Raw genomic sequence first — 19,122 nt, forward strand, 5'->3', positions numbered from 1 at the left:
GGTGCTGTGGTGGTGCTGAATGGTGCTGTGGTGATGCTGAGTGGTGCTGTGGTAGTGCTGAGTGATGCTGGGGTGGTGCTGAGTGGTGCTGAGGTGGTGCTGAGTGGTGCTGTGGTGGTGCTGAGTGATGCTGTGGTGGTGCTGAGTGATGCTGTGGTGGTGCTGATTGGTGCTGTGGCTGTGCTGATTGGTGCTGTGGTGGTGCTGAGTGATAATGTGGTGGTGCTGAGTGATAATGTGGTGGTGCTGAGTGATAATGTGGTGGTGCTGAGTGATGCAGGGGTAGCGCTGAGTGATGATGTGGTGATGCAGAGGGCAGAAAGGCACAAAAAACAGTCTAACAAAGGGTCGAAGGGCAGAAAAACAAGGGAAAAACGAGTCTAACTGAGGGCAGAAGGGCACAAAAAACCAGTCTAACAGAGGACAGAAGGGCAGAAAAACAAGGGAAAAACGAGTCTAACGGGGCAGAAAGGCACAAAAACGAGTCTAACAGAGGGCAGAAGGGCACAAAAAACGAGTCTAACAGAGGGCAGAAGGTCACAAAAACAAGGGAATAACAGAGGGCAGAAGGGCACAAAAAACGAGTCTAACAGAGGGCAGAAGGGCAGAAAAACAAGGGGAAAATGAGTCTAACAGAGGGCAGAAGGGCAGAAAAACGAGTCTAACAGGGGGCAGAAGGGCAGAAAAACAAGGGAAAAACTAGTCTAACAGAGGGCAGAAGGGCACAAAAACAAGGGAAAAACTAGTCTAACAGAGGGCAGAAGGGCACAAAAAACGAGTCTAACAGGGGGCGGAATGAATCTCGCCCTGCGTGTTTGTCCACGAAGATGCCACCTTTTTGTGCAATACCTCTTCTCAACCGGAGTACTTTCTACTGTCTAATCAGTAAGTGCTCCCTCGTTGGCTAAATGAATAGGGGCAGATTTACAATAACTGGCGCATCTCCAGGGATGCGCCAGTTATTGTGCGCCGCAGCTCCGCCACCCATGGTGCGCCGCATTTACAATGCGGCGCACCATGTGGCAAAAACGGCACAGATGCGTAACGCATCTGTGCCATAAAAGCAGCGCATTGCTGGAGCTGCGTCGCGCTTGCAACGCAGCTCCAGCAATGCTCTGGGGGGACCTATCTCCCCAATGCTGCATCAAGCCTTGCGCCTGCTTCAAGCAGGCGCAGGGTTTTGACGCAGCATTGGCCTAAAGTGACTGAATGAAATCTTGTAGATTTCACTCCGCCACTTTTAGGAGGCGTTCCTGCTGATGGCGCAGGGCTTTACAACGTGACGCATCTCTCAGATGCGTCACGTTGTTAATACCCAGCACCATGGGGCATCTTTTGTGCTGCCGCTGCGTCACAAAAGGTCTCGGTAGAGGGTGGCAGTGGTGAACCAGAGGGTGGCAGTGATGAACCAGAGGGTGACAGTGATGAACCAGAGGGTGGCAGGGGTGAACCAGAGGGTGGCAGTGCTGAACCAGAGGGTGGCAGTGCTGAAACAGAGGGTGGCAGGGGTGAACCAGAGGGTGGCAGTGATGAACCAGATGGTGGCAGGGGTGAACCAGAGGGTGGCAGTGGTGAACCAGAGGGTGGCAGTGGTGAACCAGAGAGTGGCAGTGGTGAACCAGAGGGTGGCAGTGCTGAACCGGAGGGTGACAGTGGTTAACCAGAGGGTGGCAGTGGTGAACCAGAGGTGCTGTGATGAACCAGAGGGTGGCAGTCGTGAACCAGAGGGTGGCAGTGGTGAACCAGAGGCTGAGAGTGATGTACCAGAGGGTGGCAGGGGTGAACCAGAGGGTGCTGTGATGAACCAGAAGGTGGCAGTGGTGAACCAGAGGGTGGCAGGGGTGAACCAGAGGGTGGCAGTGGTGAACCAGAGGGTGGCAGTGCTGAACCAGAGGGTGACAGTGGTTAACCAAAGGGTGGCAGTGGTGAACCAGAGGTGCTGTGATGAACCAGAGGGTGGCAGTCGTGAACCAGAGGGTGGGAGTGGTGAACCAGAGGGTGACAGTGCTGTACCAGAGGGTGGCAGGGGTGAACCAGAGGTGCTGTGATGAACCAGAGGGTGGCAGTCGTGAACCAGAGGGTGGTAGTGGTGAACCAAAGGGTGACAGTGCTGTACCAGAGGGTGATAGGGGTGAACCAGAGGGTGCTGTGATGAACCAGAGGGTGGCAGTGGTGAACCAGAGGGAGGCAGGGGTGAACCAGAGGGTGGCAGTGGTGAACCAGAGGGTGGCAGTGCGGAACCAGAGGGTGACAGTGTTTAACCAGAGGGTGGCAGTGGTGAACCAGAGGTGCTGTGATGAACCAGAGGGTGGCAGTCATGAACCAGAGGGTGGCAGTGGTGAACCAGAGGGTGACAGTGCTGAACCAGAGGGTGGCAGGGGTGAACCAGAGAGTGGCAGTGCTGAACAAGAGGGTGGCAGTGGTGACCCAGAGGGTGGCAGGGGTGAACCAGAGGGTGACAGTGCTGAACCAGAGGGTGGCAGTGATGAACCAGAGGGTGACAGTGATGAACCAGAGGGTGGCAGGGGTGAACCAGAGGGTGGCAGTGCTGAACCAGAGGGTGGCAGTGCTGAAACAGAGGGTGGCAGGGGTGAACCAGAGGGTGGCAGTGATGAACCAGATGGTGGCAGGGGTGAACCAGAGGGTGGCAGTGGTGAACCAGAGGGTGGCAGTGGTGAACCAGAGAGTGGCAGTGGTGAACCAGAGGGTGGCAGTGCTGAACCAGAGGGTGACAGTGGTTAACCAGAGGGTGGCAGTGGTGAACCAGAGGTGCTGTGATGAACCAGAGGGTGGCAGTCGTGAACCAGAGGGTGGCAGTGGTGAACCAGAGGCTGAGAGGGATGTACCAGAGGGTGGCAGGGGTGAACCAGAGGGTGCTGTGATGAACCAGAGGGTGGCAGTTATGAACCAGAGGGTGGCAGGGGTGAACCAGAGGGTGGCAGTGGTGAACCAGAGGGTGGCAGTGCTGAACCAGAGGGTGACAGTGGTTAACCAAAGGGTGGCAGTGGTGAACCAGAGGTGCTGTGATGAACCAGAGGGTGGCAGTCGTGAACCAGAGGGTGGCAGTGGTGAACCAGAGGATGACAGTGCTGTACCAGAGGGTGGCAGGGGTGAACCAGAGGTGCTGTGATGAACCAGAGGGTGGCAGTCGTGAACCAGAGGGAGGTAGTGGTGAACCAAAGGGTGACAGTGCTGTACCAGAGGGTGATAGGGGTGAACCAGAGGGTGCTGTGATGAACCAGAGGGTGGCAGTGGTGAACCAGAGGGAGGCAGGGGTGAACCAGAGGGTGGCAGTGGTGAACCAGAGGGTGGCAGTGCGGAACCAGAGGGTGACAGTGTTTAACCAGAGGGTGGCAGTGATGAACCAGAGGTGCTGTGATGAACCAGAGGGTGGCAGTCATGAACCAGAGGGTGGCAGTGGTGAACCAGAGGGTGACAGTGCTGAACCAGAGGGTGGCAGGGGTGAACCAGAGAGTGGCAGTGCTGAACCAGAGGGTGGCAGTGGTGACCCAGAGGGTGGCAGTGGTGAACCAGAGGGTGACAGTGCTGAACCAGAGGGTGGCAGGGGTGAACCAGAGAGTGGCAGTGCTGAACCAGAGGGTGGCAGTGGTGACCCAGAGGGTGGCAGGGGTGAACCAGAGGGTGACAGTGCTGAACCAGAGGGTGGCAGGGGTGAACCAGAGAGTGGCAGTGCTGAACCAGAGGGTGGCAGTGGTGACCCAGAGGGTGCAGGGGTGAACCAGAGGGTGGCAGTGGTGAACCAGAGGGTGGCAGTGATGAACCAGAGGGTGGCAGTGGTGAACCAGAGGGTGCTGTGCCCATACACGACCGCATGGGTAACTTCGCCATGCAAGCGGCCCGCAAACACGCAAACAGCCCCACGAACACTCAAAAACCCCCGCGAACACGCAAAAAACCCCGCGAACACGCAAAAAAACAAAAATCCGCAAATTCGCACAAATTCGCGGATTGCGAATTTGATTTCGGGCGAATTCGCGAAACGCGAATTCGCAAATTTTGCCCATACTTATACTTTACCTGCAAAACCTGTGTGAACATGCAAAAATGGCTTAAGTGGTTTAAATGGCACTTTAAAATTCTAAAGAACAGGTGTAAATCTAGGAGGTACTAGGCACTATGCATAAATAAAACCCCAATTTCCACTCAATTTCCTTAGAGGAATGTTTCTCCCTGGAAACCCTATAAGTACAGGCATGTTTGAAAACTAGGAACCCAGGGAAATTCAGCTTGGTGTGTTGTGACTTGTTTGGATTCCACCACTTGTTCATACTCATAATTTATTGGTCAGGGAATGTCCAGGAGTCACCCCAACCCACTGTCTAGAGAATCCTACAAAGGTGTCAACTCGCACACAGCTCATCAGACCACATCAGGACATGTAACAGAACAAAAGTGGAGTAGACCTGCAGTCTTTGACTTATGTGGAGATCTGAGGATCTGTGCCTTCTCCCACCTGTACCCAGGACTGATAAGTCTACTTCAAGGTTCAGAGCTGACAACCTGTGTGGCTACGGTGATACAACAATCTGTAAGAGACCTTTTCCCGAAGAACAGTTGACCAATAGCAACTGGCCCTGCACTGGAGGAAGTCCAGGCCCCCTAGCTCTGTCTCTGAGGCCCTGAAAGTCTTAGAAAATATTAAGAGGAAATGCTACAGAGAGTCTGAAAAGTTAGAACTTAGAAGGTTTTTGGGCTTCCAAGACCTCTGGACCTCATGGCAAAGGTGTCCAATTTTGAGAGTACTTTGTTCAATACAACTTCTAGGCTGTCCCTGCTGGAGGATTTTTTGCTGCAAGATAGAGACTAAGAGCCTAATTTATATCTTGACGGTCAGGCCGTCCATCCTCCACAACGGAGGATTCAATTCATCTGCTGAGATGGTGTGGTTTCTCCTGCCTTATTTTTATGTCAGACGGGAGAACCACCATTAGCCTTGACGGAAAACCTTCTGTTTGGCAAGTCGCTCTCCTCCTTCGAAGGTGCATATTAATTTTCTATCAGACAATACTCAGTTGGTGTTGCAGTGGAGGTATACCGCACACCAAATTTATAAATGTTCTTCAGATTGCTGGGCTTGCAGTAGTGTACCGATGGAGTAATTACATTGTGGACTTGTATGGCTGTAATACATAATGTGTTTTTTCGTTGCCTTATACCAAATCTCTGTTAGCTTTTTTTATTATCACCTAGTTTTTACTATCACCTGTATTTCTTTTTAATGTATCATTTAATTTGGTTATCTGCACCATGGCTGAAAGAAGGAATCCCACATCTACAGACACATAATTAACAACCTTTGTGGATGAGATAATTGGGGTATACATGTTTGAAGCCCGTGTTCAAAGTATCACAATAACACAAAAAATAAAATGTGGGAGAGAATTTTCACAAGAGTTAATGCTGTTTCTATCAACAGGCACAACCAGGAGGAACTTAGGAATCGCTGGAATGGTCTGGGAAGAGACTACTCTCCCTGCCCTTGAAAGCCCACCTAGAAGCCTAGCATACTGGTGGTGATTCTACAAGGTCTATGAAACTCTTGCCCTGGGAGGAGAAGGTGTATTGGATCCTACACACTGGAGGCTCTGCAGAAATCCCTGGTGGATTATAGATTGGTAAATACAATCAATGTATGTCATATGGTCACTGTATCTTCAGAATTATTATCATGCTAGATGTTAATATTTAATTGTTTTTAGACAATTGTTTAAACTTGTATTTAGTGTAAAATCTATTTGGGAAGAGATAGGAGACCCTAAAGTTGGTGTCTCTGAAATCACAATTTCAAACACAATTTAGAGTAAAGTTGTTTTTTATTATAATGCCGAAAATGCCTCTTTTGGAAAGTTAACTTACTGAGGGGTTGGGCCATTTAACATAAAGACAAATTGGACCTCTTCAAAATTTCACAAAACAGAAATAATGGCTGTGAATATTCAAACTTCCTCTTCAGAAACCAGGTCAAGAAACTCTATTTTCTTGGCCCATGTATTTATTTCACAATTGACTCAATGATATGTTAAAGTATATTTTATGAACTTTCCTTATGTCGTGAAAAGTAACTCTCTCTACTTTTTCATTGATCAAATCTATCCCACAGAACAAAATAATAATTCAATCCTAATACCTAACATGACAAAACATAAACTTAACAAATAACTGTGAATTTGTGTAAACAAAACACTGTGCAAGCACCTAAGTGGTGATTCCATATACATAAACATTGGCAACATAGACTTGAGTAAAATAATCTAATCCAGTCAAATTATTCAGAGCCAGGGGTGCCTATCACAATTATTCTGGATGTTGTGACCCTCTTGGCAGGAACTTGGGGATTTCAAAGTTATTTGACCAAAGTGGAATTGTATTATTAATGTTGTTTTTCGACTGCCTGAGTACATTTTTATATAGGAGTCCCCAGGTTTGCATTGTCAACACGTTTCAAACCACTAAAAAGTTAGGGTTCTCATTTGGATTTGACTGGGCAATTTCTGTGGGAGTGATGATAAATGCCCGGTTACTCACTGGTAATCTTCATTACTCTGAGTCCTGGTCTTTCCATCCGATTCCTGAAGATGTTGTGTGACACACTTCCCCCTATTTTCTTATCTGATAGGTGGCGCCATATTGGGGGAAGTGCTAAAAACTCTGCTAGGTATTAGGTTTCTGGGGAGCAGACAAGCTGCTCACTGATAAGGAATGGGATGGGAAGACGGACGATTAGGTGATAGAGTTTTCTGACTGCTGCCTATCTTCACTGCGATCTGGCTAACTCCACCCTAAATGGTAAGAAGTCTACCTTGTATCCACTGAGACAGGCACATTCTGTAGGTTGTTTGTGAATTCAATATAACTTATTTTAGGCAATTGTTCCACTGATATTTTGTGTCTTCTGCTCTAACAAGGGAAGAGTTTATATTGTGTTAATGATTTATATTTTTAGACGTTAACATCCTATTCATTTGTGGGATATTCACTCGCTATGTGGACACATTGGGACTTGTCTTATTGCCTATTGTGGTGTATCGGATAAATGCTAAGAAAGCTTTCCTTTTCCTTTTTTCAGCAAATGCGGGCTTCAACAAACTTGCAGCAATAAAAGCTGCCATTTCTTATCTCAGCTTCCTTGTGTACTTATTAATATTTATTTCTTTGACTCTTTACTGCGCACAATGTACTTAAAATGTTCAAGATGTATTGTAATCGGCCCTCAACTGAAGTGTGTGTAGGCCTTTCCTCAGCGAGAGACCGCGTCTAGGAGGGTGTCGCATTCTACCTTTTCTCAGTGTTTGGCGACAATGTTGATTACGCATGCAAGACAAGATAACTTGGGACCGCAGCAACGGTAGAAGTGACCTGCGGCTGTATGCCCACATTTTCAATCAATACAAGGCACGTGTGCAGAGTCTGTTTTGTATTTCACAGGCTAACACTTACTTTGAGTTTATTGCAGTGTTTTAGGAAGTCATCTCAGCCGCCATTCCATCTTGAATGCTGGTGGGGCTGGAATTGTCTTTTTCAACTATTATAGTCAGACATGAATAATCAAACTCAGTCCTAGCTTCCAATCGCATTCTGTTGCTTGTAGTGATGGAAATGGGCTGGGTCATCTAGAATTGCCTTCTTGTAATGGCTCTTAGAGTGCGCCCAGGGAGTATGCAATGTGTAGTGTTAACTTCTGACATTTCATGAAGTCCCTGATTACAAGTATTACATTTGAGAATCAAATAAGCTTCTTTTTTCATCAGCCTTGCATCAGAGTCACCTCCTCTAGGATTGTACTGGATGGGAATTAGCACCGTCCATCTGAAATCTTTTGCTGTGTGCCCTTTGCTGGGAAAGTGACTTACCAGAGGGGCTGAAGCTGTCCCCAGACCAAAAACTTTAAAAAGATCATCAGCGATAACTGCTGCCTAATAAAAACCTCAGAGGGAGGATTTGATGTTCCATTGTTTACAACGAAGACGAATGCGAGTATAGGCATGCCTCTGGAACCGCTGCATCGAAACCAACGCATTACTACACTGCTTGGAGAAGATCAATGCATCTCCTCTACAATGTGGACAAACCCAGCGCATCCCATTCGGTACCGGCGCACCTCAGAACTGGCGCATCACTCATGGACCCGATGCATCCCTGCTGTTGCATGGAGAAATCCGGCGCATCACACCAGCTGCTTGTGGTTCACAGATGCATAGCTTTTCTTGCAACCAGGATCAAGGTACTTTTGCCTTGTGAGACCTGCATGGGTGCTGTATCTGGCCCACCCACCATTGCTGTTAGCCTGAACTCTTGTCTTTGACCCGGTCCATGGCAACCAATTAACTCCTTAAGAGCTTACTACTTCTCAGCACGATTTGTGGATTTAATATTTAAAAATTCATATCTCGACTTCTACTGATTGGATTTTGTTTTATTTATAAAATAATTATCTTTTTTTCTAAACTGGTGTGGAGTCTTTTTGTGGTGTTTTCACTGTGTTACTCTTTGATGTGTTGCACAAATACTTTACAGATGAACTCCTAAGTTAGGCCTGACTGCTCTCTGCCAAGATACCCGAGGGTGAGACCAGGTTAATTTAAAATGTGTTACTGACTTATTGACTTAGTAAGATTATGGTTCCTGCTTAGACAAGGTGAATACCTCTGCAACCAGAAACCCAATTTCTAACAACTACCGAAAAGTGCAAGACCTGACTGTGAGGTACTACTATTCACTCTTGGGACAATTTCTTTACACATTTTCCTTGAAATTAACATATGTGTATTGGACATGTACTCTAATTACTGTGGCCTTACAATTGTATTTTAAGTCCATCATTATGGCTAATTCTGTGGCAGTACTTTAATATGTCAATTCCTTATTTTTGTTCTTATGGAAATCTCATTATTATGTGTTAATTGTATTCTTTAATAAAAAATAGTATTAGTAAATATAAACACACAGAAACCAATTTAGTATTTTGTGCTGGCTTGGTAATAACATGTTGAAGGAAACAATTTATTGTGATGAATCTTAATAAGTAATCTACATTTTAACACTTTAAGACAGCACATATAATCTGTTATACAACCCTATGTGTTAGTTAACAGAAACTTTAACCTACTCCTCCCTATACTCTACTGCCAAAGGTAACATTTCAAAAAGGTAATGTGTATGACATCTTACATCCATAATATTTGAAACACACATTTTGACCAAATATGAATTATACCATTGCTTCTATTTTTCATCACAAAACATTATTTTCTTCTATATTGAGGGTTATCCTCACAATACATTTTATAAATTCATTGCAGATGTACATACACAGACATTAGTACTAGCCATTATTAAAAGCACATATTACAATACTTCCACCAATCAGTACAATTAATTGAATGGAAACAGAATACTAAGTACCACAACAGGACACAAGTTGTTTATTTTCTGCATCTGTAAATCAAGATTCACCACTGAGTTGAGCGTGCTACTAAATGATGACAGGGTGATGTGACCTATAACATAAATGGGTATGATTCATTTCAATGTTTGATTTTATATTGAGAATTAATATTTACAAATCAGGGGGCATCAATCTTCAAAACTACAATGGTGCCCTTCTCATCTAACACTTATCAAAGATATATCTTGGGCATTCAAGGTATGCCACTCTTCTAGGTAACAAACATACACAAAGACATCATCATGAATAACCACCTTTAGTATACAAATTACAAAACTCACACCTTAATGATCTCCTACAATTGTCTTTCACTTGTGTGGAAGTAATAACCAATACATTATTTAGGTACATTTAATACTACTTGCCCTCATGAAAAGAAGTTATCTATTACATTTTGTCTCAGATCATTTCTTTCTTCCTCGTCATTGTCTTCTTCATTTTGAAGTTCATCAACATCACCCTGGGCCTCCTTGTTGTATTCATCATCTGGAATGAATGGGATGCTTCAAGTCAGAGCAATGTTGTGCAGCATACAGGATTTCATTGTTATTTGGTACACCTTATCAGGTGAGTCAAGAAGGTTTCCACCTGACTTACAAAGACAGAAGAATCTTGCTTTCAGGAGACCAAAAGACATCTTCACAGGCCTCCTAGTTCTACCATGTGTCTCACTGAAGAACTTCCCTTGATGTTGTTGGATTTCTCAGAGGTGTTTGCTCAACAACAAACTCTGGCTCCAGCCAAATCCATGAGTCTGCACCACTTTGCACCCAACGCCTACGGCCCGGGTTCGAGTAGCCCAACACCATAAGGAGGTCTCCCCAGTGATCCTGATCTGGGATCTGGTGATCCCTGACCTACCTCAAGAGTCTCCAGTTGATGTCTGCAGCCCCTTTCTGGAGGATCCCCACAACCACGACAGGGGCCTGTAAGAAGAATCCAACGCCAAAAGACACCCTTGCACCCAACACCCCATGCCCTTGGGTAGCCTGACCGACAGTGTCCCGGTTTCCCACGACATCCCAACTTACCTCACAAATCAGTGATCGCCGCCAGAAGATCTTCATCCCCAAGCTTGCAGTGTTTGTTGCAACCGAGAATCCCCGTTGAAAACAACAGGGCATACAACACCAAAACAGCACCCTGCACCCGGCCGCCCCTGTGCCACTGTGGGTGCACCCTGTGTGTTAACTTGGATCCCCCTTTGCCCTGAGCCTAAGTCCAGGAGCTTTCCGCCCACAACCTTGTAGCCTGCTCGTGAGCAGCCACCAACCGGAGGCCCCCAAAACCTATTGGATAACATTGGGCATCATCACTCTGCACTCGGCTGCCCTGATGCCACTGAGGGTGCTTTAAGAGTGCATCCTTGACCCTGGGGGAACCCTTTGTCTAACAGCAAAAAACGAGCTCCCTGAACAAAGTACATGCCTTCATTTCTTCCCATAGGCCTGCATTGACTGCTTTTCTGTAAAAAGTTCTAAGTGTGGAGTTGGCAGTTCTATGTAAAAGCATACAAGTGTGTTGTGATAACAATTTGCATTTCTTACCTTTATCCAGGAAATGCCCCAGTGTGGTATGTAAGTATACCACACTGAGTAAGAAAAATAATCTGAAAAGTAACTTAGGGCCAGATGTAGGTGGGTAAATACCCGGGAACACCTACATTTGGTAAATTTCAGTGTTACCGACCGGTATTTAGCCATTCCTAATGTAGGTAAGGAATCGGTAAATAAGGAATCGGTAAATACCGGTTCCTTAATACTGATTCCTTATTGCTCTTGCATGTATGGAATCGGTAATACCGATTCCTTAAATGCAATGTAGGAAGCACATTGAAGAGTGCTTTTGAGCCTTAAGAAATCGGTAATTACCACCAACTTCAAGTTGGTGGTAATTACCGATTTCCCTTAAAAAAAACCTTTTTTGCTTTTTTTAAAGTGCCATGTGGCACACATCCATGCCCTTAGGTATGTATGTGTGCCACATGTGCACACATGCACATTTCAGGGGTGCAACAGGGTGTCCTTTGGACACCCTGGCATCCTTGAAATACATCCCGGTAATACTGATTCGGTAATACTGAATCGCTAATACAGAATGTCTTCACATTCATTCCTGTGGGCCTCCAAGCCCATAGAAATGAATGGGTAGGTATTCCTTATTACCGACTCTCAATTACCGATTTGGTAATAAGGAATATTAAGGATTCGGTATTTTTTTACCGAATCTTTACCTACATAGGAAATACCGATTTCTTAATAGCAAATCGGTAAAATTCACTATTAAGAAATCGGTATTTCTCATTTACCTACATCTGGCCCTAAAACAGTAATCCCAATAGTCACTATAAAGCAATTAAAATAGTAACTGAAAAGTAATTTTTTCTGTTGACTTACCTATAAACAAACCAATTGCATCCTACAGATGACATTTGAGATGTCATCAGTGATGTCACTGACCATGTCATGAGTGATGTAAAATGTTAAGTCATAAGCAGTGCATTGCGGGGGCTTAAGTTACAGTTAGCTCAAGTAACAATAACTGCTGAATTTCATTTTTTGTATGAGGAAAAACTGAGCCTAACCATTACATCCTTGTAACCTTTGTTTTTGTCAGAACATTTCTAAGGTTACTCAAAATCCTTTTCCTGACTATAACATTTCTGTAATGTTATTTTTAAGTTAATTTCTCTGTATTTTTTAACTGGAAGTCACATTTGCAGAGTGGTTGTCAAAGGGGGCAGTGCCTCCATCCAGTTCTCAGCAATCCAGCTGTAAGTGACTTGCTGGATGTAACAGGAGGGCTTCTTGGCCCACAAGGTCCCTCAGCATCAAAGAGGAATTAATCCCTCAACCAGTATTGAGCCAGGAGGCGTGTTTGCAGAGTGGTGGATAAAGGGGATGTGGTCTCTTAAGTCCTCACACAAATATCGCTCTGTGAAACTTACTGGAGGTAACAGGAGGGCTTGTTTGCCCCCAAGGACCCTCTGGAACCAAGGGGACTTAATCCCACAACCAGCAGTTCACCAGGAGGAGCATTTGCAGAGTGGTGGTGAAAGGGGTTGTAGCCTCTGGCAACCTCTCACCAATCCCGCTGTGTGGGACTTACTGGAGGTAACATGAGGGCTTGTTGGCCCCCAGGGGCCCTCAGCATCCAAGGGAACTTGATCCCCCAAGGAGCAGTGCACCAGGGGGCATGTTTAAAGAGTGGTGGAGAAATGGGGCATGGCTTCCTCAGACCTCTCAGCAATCTCACTGTGAGGGACTTATTGGAGGTTTCAGGAGGGCTTGTTAGCCGCCAAGGAGAATCTGGACCTAAGGGGATTATATCCACCAACCAGCAGTGCAACAGGAGGTTTTTTTGTAGAGTGGTGAAGAAAGGGGGTGGGGCATCTGGCGACTTTCCGGTCTTTTTGTTATATATATTTTTTTTTCGAGGAGCGGAGCCCTGTGTCCCCCCTTCTCTGGGGCAATTTGTGCCCTGGTGACCCCATCCCACAGGGCCTGGCATTTTAATTTTTTTTATAGTTACATGAAAGGGAGTGTTGTGTTTCGTTTTAGATTCCGTATGAATTTCCCGATTCATGCCCTTATATAGGTACAATTCACATTGCCCTTATATAGGCATAGAAATCCAGCCCTTATTTAGACATTGCACATGCTAACCAAAAACAGGCATCCCTACTTACATCCGTTCCTCTACGTCACAACGAGTTCTTGGAAAACCAGACTCTTAAGCCGTTAAGATTTTCCCCTGCTTGGATATTGATTTCTCCAAGAACTCATTTATTATGCATGAACATCTATTCCTTAGGGGCTCATTCATGATGTTCATATGCCCGACTTTAATGTCAATGCTGGCATTCCTAAACACCTTTAAGGTATAAATATGCCTTCACTTGCTATGGCAAGGCACGGTTCGATACGGTGCGGTTAGACTACCTACTTGCACGCGGCTCGCCAGAGCAAGTCCTGAAGGAAGCCAAGTCCCCAACTGACGCACTGACCAGATGCTGTCATCTTCCTCGCCGAGAATCCAGCTCCAGTGTTTCTGACTCCCCTTGCGGGGTGTTAGAGAGCGAGTCCCGGGAAAGAGATACCAACCTCTCTCATTCTAAGGTATGGAGCTGATTACAACCTAGAGAAAATTTTGGCAACTCTTGGCATAACTAAACCAGACTAAGACAGCACCTACTTCTTCCCTCGTACTAGACTTAGGTTAGGTACACTGGGGTAGGATTATTTTAGAAGCACCAGATGAGTATTTTAGCGTGTGTTATTTATGTATGTATTTTAAATATATGTCATAGCTACAAGACATGCTATTACAGTATTATTTTATCTTACTGCTAACGCTGTACGTATTATACTTCACATTCTGTCTTACGATTGTAGCAGTTCATATCTCTTGCATGAGAAATAAGACTGTTCAATAAACCCTCTTTATTGAAACGCCTGTCTCTCTATTTCTGTGCAACTCTGTAGAAATGAAGCATGCACGATTGACTGAGTGAAAAGGTTATCTATTGTTTCCACGACTCTGAAGATATTGTTCCGACTCTAAGGGAAACAAAGTTGTCATATTTATGCGGTTGTCAGAAACGAATCCCTTCTTGTTCATTCGAGAAGTTTCTAGTGACCTCTAAGTTAGTTGGCACACACAAGTAATTAAGTTTAATGTACTCGATAGAGGCATACTGACCTCAGTCCTATGCCACAACCATAGTGTATATTATTCCAATTCCTATGTGTTAGCTTTTTGGTTTGTTCAACGTTGAAGGATACAGTGTTCCAAAATATTGCGCACCTTATCTTTGTTCCCTTAAATCTTGCCCTGCAACTTTCATTAAACAATGGCCGACGAAGCCAAGAACACCGGAACTGGTGGAGCTGCAGTTAACCAAGCTGAAGCAGATTTTAATCAAACAGGTTTTAATGAATGCTATAATCATTCCTCCAAATTTGAGGAGAGCCATCACTTTAAAACTTATAAAACATGGCCTAACACCAAGAGGTGGTAGAGCAGTTTTTGTGATAGAGGCACATGAATATCACCAGACAGCGGTATTCTGTTCATGGATAGTATTCCCAGAATCAAATCCAGTAACTAAAATGTTTCACTTCTACAAGAAGATGATCCACCAGAGGAATATATTCCTTACGAGGATATTGAAATTCCACTCACATACCAGGAGCATGAGCTCTGGTTTAAAGGCGCCCTGAAACACTTAAATCACATTAATAGGCTCGGTCCACTAGGTAGACCAGGAGCAATATGGCCGATTTTAGCAGGCTATACACCACATCCTAAAATTGAAGACATATCTAAAGTAGAATTACTCATTCAACTCGTAGAAATAATCAGAACTTATAGACAATTGGTTCAATATGTCATGCGGACTCTCACAGTCCAACCACCATTAGTTATTCCACAACAAACCTCTCACCAGGGGTATACACTAAAAATCACACCACAGACTTTACATGCAGTCATGGGTAAACTACCCACAAAACGGGAACAAATTCCATTCTGGATAGCTCTAAAAATTACTCAAATCGAAGCGGTATTTCCTAATACCAGCCCCTATGAGAAACATAGATTTCTAACAATCTGTTTACCAATGGGGATAGCACCACATCTGGAGGACTGCACCACTTGGGGCACAGTCTTTGCTGCTATCTATACTAAAACACATGGTGTTCCGTTTTTGGCGGTGATACCTGACGTCCTGAAACGGATTCAAAACGAATACAGAGCAGAACCTGCTCTAAATTTAGGTATGGAGTTACTGAAAAATTTTGACCCGGTCTCAACAATAATATTACCTAATATTAAAAGAAAAGCAGCATCAGTGGCAATCCGCCAGAAATTAAGGGAATCTGATGTAACAGAACAACCACAAGAACTGGCCAGAATAATTGAAAAATCCTATGAAGAATTAGGCGTGGACAGTTTGGGTGGGAAACCAGTTAAACCACAACTTACTGAAAGTCCTGAAAAGGCCTCTACTAAAAACACCCCTACATCTTCAAAAAAGAAGTGGGAAAATAACAAACATTCAAAAGAGAAAAATTCTCAACCCGAGGTACGTCTCCTCCAAAGAAGCCCTCTGAAAGGAGGTACAACCTCAGGAATAGGGATCATTTGAAACCTAACAGGTATCAAGATACTGATACATGTTCCTCTTGTACGTTGCAGATATTGTCACAGACATCTGAAAGAAGAGGACGGTCAGATCAAAAAGAAGAACGTGTGAAGTCCAAAGACGATCAACACGTTCAGAAAAGCAAACAAAAACCTCAATTCATCAAAAAGAAGGTAGCATGTCTAAAAATAAGGCATGCCGAGGATCTTGAGGACACAACTCAAGAATGGAAAATAGGCTCAGACAATTTTGGACAGTGCAGCAGAAGTAACAATAGCTCGCCAGAACCTAAAGGGACTTCTGGAGACAGTGGACTTGAATGAAGACATTGAAGTTGAGACTGTAGACACCAGAGTTAGTTCTCCACATAGCTTATATGAAATAACACTCCGGATGGAGGGAGACATACCAAGAAAAGTGAAAGCGCTCTTTTGGGAGCGACTTTCAAAGGGTTATGATATGCTTCTATCAGACCCGGACTGGCCACTAGAATGTGTCAGGGAGTGCTCACATGGCGAAAACATCATTATGCCAGCCTTCTCTAACCATGTCCCAGTACATTTAAAATATACTTATGCCAGGATATGGGCAGTCGCCCAAGCCCCAGCATTATAAAAGAATCATGTAGGGTGGGATGAGGACTCGCCTCACCACAAAATCCAATTAAATATTCAACCAACTGCACAAAGGCAGTACCCAATTAAGCAAGAAGCTAAAAAACAGGTCAGGGAGATCTTAGATCAACTTGAAAACCAAGGGGTGATTGAAACTTGCACCTCATCAATGAACAAGCCTTTATTTCCTGTTTCCAAACCAGACAATACATATCGTCTAGTTTTGGATTACAGACCTAAACTCTTGTTGTAAAACATTTGAAGTGCAAGATGCACACAGTACAGCATTAATGAATGACATTGTGCGTAAAAAATATAAAACCACATTAGACATTTCAAATGGTTTCTTTTGTCAAAACATTGCACCTGAAAGTAGGTATTTGACCGCTTTCTCGATAGAGTAAATTCTGTCTTCTCCCTCAAGGATTCAAGAATAGTCCGGGGTTATTCTCAGCAAGGGTAACAGAGTTACTACAAACTTATGATGACGAGGCATTGTCATATGTCGATGATATCTATCAAACAGACAATGACCTGAACAAGCACTTGGACAGGGTGAACACCATTATACTGGGCTTCGCCTCTGACGCGTACAAATTCAATTAAAAAAAATCAAGAATTGCCCATCTCAATGACCTTTTTCTAGGATATGAACTATCAAGTGAAGGCAAAAGCCTGGCAGCCAACTTTTTAGAAAAGTGTGCGCTGCTCCAACCTCCAAAAATGCAGAAAAATTTACAGTCAATTCTAGGTTTCCTGAATTTTGGAAGAACGTACATTCTAAACTACGCAGAAAGGGTTAAACCTCTCTATGAAGTAATAAACCCTGATTTTAAAACAATAAATTGGACACAAAACACACAGAAATGTTACGTTTGGTACAACAGACATGTTAGCAACAAAACATTTACAAACATGCGAAAACGTATGACACTTAGTGATCCAAATCATTCTAGGTCAATGCGGATTCACCTACTTAACTTTTAATGAAGGTGAAAAAGTATAAATTGCATACAAATCACATTTGTATACACAAGCAGAAATTAAATTTACATCAACAGAAAAAAGTCTGACAGCAGTTCAAACCGCTGTAGCAAAAGAAAGAGCCCTAGCACAGTGAAAACACATTATGGTCGTAACACCTGTACCAGTCTTAGAGGCAGTGACAAAAGCGAGCATTCCGAATGCTAAAGCTTTACATCCGAGATGGATACAATGGGTTCATTCTCTTGTTGCAACTAATGTTGAATACATTGTTGATCCTTATTTAAAACACAAGCATTCCTGCAATATGAACACGAATGTCCTCTGCCTACTGAAGTTCTACCTCTTGACCAGCACAAACTTATAATTTATACTGACGGATCTGCACAACCGGCTACGGAGGTAAACAAGCTTATAGTGCAGCATGCGCGATCTTTAAAGGTCGTATGCACAATGGCAAATTTAGACATATGGCCACAAAAATGCAATCTCTAGGAGATTGTACAGCTCAGCGAGTTGAACTACAAGCGTTCAAAATGGCACTTGTAAATATGGCACGCGAATTCCCCACACTCATAGTATGCGATTCTTTTTACTGTGTTCAATCTTACAATGAATATTTGCAGAACTGGCTTCAAAATGGTTTCAAAGATGCAAAAGGTGGCACAATCAAGCATAAAATGCTTTGGGAACAATTATTTCAGTTGCAAAACAGACACGCTGAGCCATCAACGTGATGACATTCACATTGGGGTGAACTCATTGGCTGATGAAGCCGCAAAGGGGGCTGTGCAAACGGCTTCCATAGCAGCAATCACTCATTCAAAAACGTAAATAGACAGTGAAGTAATACTGGCTGTCAATGCTTCAAGCAAAGGCAGCGGTGCAGCATTACCTAAATGGTTTCCACTCAAATACTCATATATAACTGATGCGAACAATGTTCCATTTGCTCGAATCCCTGGAGTGGGGGATAGGGTAATACCAAACATGAAACATAGATTAGGACTAATCCTAGCAGCACATTAAGGGCTCATCTCTGCTAATGCAGGTGTTTCCGCCACAGTGTCAGTATTAAAACAGCGATACTGTTGGCCCGGCATTAGAAAACAGACCTGAAATTATGTCTTGGACTGTGAAATCTGCCAAAAGATGAAAGTCTTTACTGTGAAAAGTCCTGCGCAAACTCAAATAAACCATTAGCGTGTGTTTACCTGGACCACTGTGGTCTCTTACAAAGGGAAGGTAACTATAAATATATCATGGTTGCAGTAGATTCATATTCAAGTTTCCTTTGGATGTGGCCTCAGTGCTCGGCTGACGCTCGAACTGTTATAAAAGATTTGGGAGTCTTTATCCGCACATACGCAATTGGCACGCTACATTCTGACCAGGGCCCTGCGTTTAGCTCTCAAGCTTACAAAGAAGTCATGGTCAGTTTGGGCGTAGCAGTGAGGTACTCTTGTCCATTTCATCCTGAGGGAATGTCTGTTGTGGAAAGAAAAAAACGGGACATAAAGCAGTCTATAACAGCTAGAGTATTAGGTTCGGGTGATGGGTCAAACAACTTTATGGGGTCCAACGTAGTCTTAACAATTTGCCAAGAAGTTCTCTATTGTGTATCACTCCATATGAGGTCCTATTTGGGACAAGAATGTTGGTTCCGAACCTTGATTGTCATGGAACAGTGGTGGAAAATAATAAATCTGATGTCAAAGATTGTTTGGCTGTTTTACAGGACATAAATGAACTAAGATCCAAACAAAGCAACATGTTCCTGAAGCCAACCTTCACTGGGGAAAAACAAACCGTCCCAGCTAGGCTTGTCTGGATCCCAAGGCTTGGTGATCTAGTCAGAGAAAAGATTACAGACAAGAAGGAATTTGGGTCTTCTTACAGACAGCCAGTACCTG

Source organism: Lissotriton helveticus, chromosome 3_1, assembly GCF_964261635.1.
Source record: "Lissotriton helveticus chromosome 3_1, aLisHel1.1, whole genome shotgun sequence".
Taxonomy (NCBI): Eukaryota; Metazoa; Chordata; class Amphibia; order Caudata; family Salamandridae; genus Lissotriton; species Lissotriton helveticus.